Source organism: Scylla paramamosain, chromosome 25 (assembly GCF_035594125.1).
Source record: "Scylla paramamosain isolate STU-SP2022 chromosome 25, ASM3559412v1, whole genome shotgun sequence".
Taxonomy (NCBI): Eukaryota; Metazoa; Arthropoda; class Malacostraca; order Decapoda; family Portunidae; genus Scylla; species Scylla paramamosain.
Genome location: NC_087175.1, coordinates 2,660,001 through 2,662,500, shown reverse-complemented (window position 1 = coordinate 2,662,500; position 2,500 = coordinate 2,660,001). Strand labels below are relative to the sequence as shown.

General features: G+C 43.4%; 1 protein-coding gene and 1 long non-coding RNA gene across 2 annotated transcripts in view; one reads left to right on the top strand and one right to left on the bottom strand.

The window, feature by feature from the left end:
- LOC135113087 (uncharacterized) overlaps nt 1-2,500 on the bottom strand; it is a 143,328-nt gene that overhangs the window by 6,949 nt on the left and 133,879 nt on the right. The window lies entirely within an intron of this gene.
- LOC135113086 (uncharacterized) overlaps nt 1-2,500 on the top strand; it is a 122,909-nt gene that overhangs the window by 1,002 nt on the left and 119,407 nt on the right. The window contains exon 1 of the mRNA XM_064028112.1: nt 1-119. This exon is cut by the window's left edge and continues 1,002 nt beyond it. The gene's annotated coding sequence lies outside the window, so the exon portion shown is untranslated. The remainder of the gene's footprint in view (nt 120-2,500) is intronic.

Sequence of the window (2,500 nt, the reverse complement as noted above, 5' to 3'; positions counted from 1 at the left end):
GAGAGAGACAGCGATAGATAAGCAAGGAGAAAAGATATTCAGCTGATAACACTCGCTCCCATCACCACCACCACCACCACCACCACCATCACCACCACCACCACCACCACCACTGACAGGTAAGAGAGAGATAAGAAGCAACACCAATTATCTCCTTCCTTCTTCACTTTTTCCTTCTTTCCTCCTTGATTTACTTTTTCACCTTTACTTTCTCTCTTTACTCCCTTTTCTCTCCTCTCCTCATTTTCGTTTCCTTATTTTTCTTATTTACTTTAACACTTACCTAAAGAATCTTCGTAATCTGCTTAATGTTTCTCCCCTCTCACCTTCCGTCCCCTCTCTCTCTCTCCCTTCCCCTCACCTGCCTCTCCCCTCACCTGTGCCTCATTAAAAGCCACTAATTTACCTGGCCACACCTGTACCTTGCCAAATAATCATGAAATTGTGAGAACTAGCGGGAAAATGGCTTAACTCTCTCTCTCTCTCTCTCTCTCTCTCTCTCTCTCTCTCTCTCTCTCTCTCTCTCTCTCTCTCTCTCTCTGTTAGTGTGGTTTGAGGTATTGTACATGCATTCATACATACATACATACTTGGGCACACACACATACACACACACACACACACACACAAATCTGCAAGGTAATGACGACGTGTCTGTCTGTCTGTCTGTATGTATGTATGTATGTATGTATGTGCGTTTCATAGCTCGTGTGCGTATTATGTAAGTAACGAGAATGTACACTCGAATTATCCTGTATGTACTATGTCGTGTACGTGTGTGTGTGTGTGTGTGTGTGTGTGTGTGTGTGTGTGTGTGTGTGTGTGTGTGTGTGTGTGTGTGTGAGGACCGCACCCGGTGATCAAATTATGTGTGTTAAAGAAAAAAATGGCAGATAATAACACACACACACACACACACACACACACACACACACACACACACACACACACACACACACACAGCACTTGTATGGTTCATTAGGAAAGTCATATCTACACACGGAAGGGAGGAGAAGAGGGTGGGGGGCAGAAAGAGGAAGAGGAGGAGGAGGAGGGTTAAAGGAGTGGAAAGAAGAGGTTTAAGGAGAGAAAAGAGGAGAGGAGGAGAAGAGAGGCTTAAGAGTCTGATTGGGAGAGGAAGGGAGAGTGGAAAGGAGAGGCGAAAGGGAGAGGAGGAAGAGGAGGAAAGAAATGAATGTTGGATATGGAGAGAGAGAGAGAGAGAGAGAGAGAGAGAGAGAGAGAGAGAGAGAGAGAGAGAGAGAGAGAGAGAGAGAGAGAGAGACTGTTTGCCTATCTCTATTTTCTACCTCTCTGCTTGTCTATATCAATATATCTGTTTATCTGCCTGTCTATCTATCTATCTATCTTTAAACTTATCTATCTATCTATTTATCAATTTATCTATTCGTCTGTCTATCTGTCTTTCAATCTATCACTTTATCTGTTTGTTTATCTATCTACCTATCTATCTCTTTATACATCTACCTCCCCCTCCCCTCCTCTCCTTCCGTCTCCACCCCTAAGCCGCCATCATGTTCCTCTGAAGGTCGGTGTATCTTCACAATTTATCTCGAAGCTCCTTTATGTTAGTTGAGTCAGAAAGATTACAAGTCAGAATGTCTTATTTTTTTCGTTTCTGCTCCTCCTCGTACTTCGTCTAGTCTTTTAAAATCATTCGTCTTATCTCGCCTTGTTTTTAATCTTTTTCCTTGAAGTTTAAGTGTTTTTTCTTCTTTTCTCTCTTTCTGTGGTGTTTTCGTGATTCGAGTGATGGTTTTACAATGGACTCTGCATCATCAATAGGGGAAAAAAAAGAGGGAAAAAAAGATACGACCCCCTTTGAGAATTCGCCTTTTATCATCTCTGTGGTCTCTTTGAACATATGTTGGTGATAAAAGCCAGAAGCGGTTAAGAATGCAGGCTTTAGTTCTCTGTCTGGCCGAGTGTGGCGCTGTCTGTCCACGGCGTGTGTCCTTCGTGTTCAGTTCTCTCTCTCTCTCTCTCTCTCTCTCTCTCTCTCTCTCTCTCTCTCTCTCTCTCTCTCTCTCTCTCTCTCTCTCTCTCTCACTAACACTGCTGCGTGACACTCGAATAGCGCAAGTCTTTCCATCCTGAGTTAAGTTAGATTAAGTTTCGTAATTCTACTAGTACCACAAAAACGCCATTGAAACATCCCCCACACTTCTCCCCCCCGGCCAATAACTCCCACTACACTACACCTGAAAAAAAAATCGACAAAAAAATACATACAAAAAAAAAATCTACATAAGGCAACGAAATAATCAAGTATACGAAAAATAATAAGTTAGTTTCACCTTTTCGTTGCAGAGAGAGAGAGAGAGAGAGAGAGAGAGAGAGAGAGAGAGAGAGAGAGAGAGAGAGAGAGAGAGAGAGAGAGTGGCGCTGTCTATAAGGGTTCAGACTAAGCCCATCCCTCCTCAACCCGCTGCTGGCCAATCACAGAGCCGAAAGGAGGAGGCCGCGGAGTTTATGCATC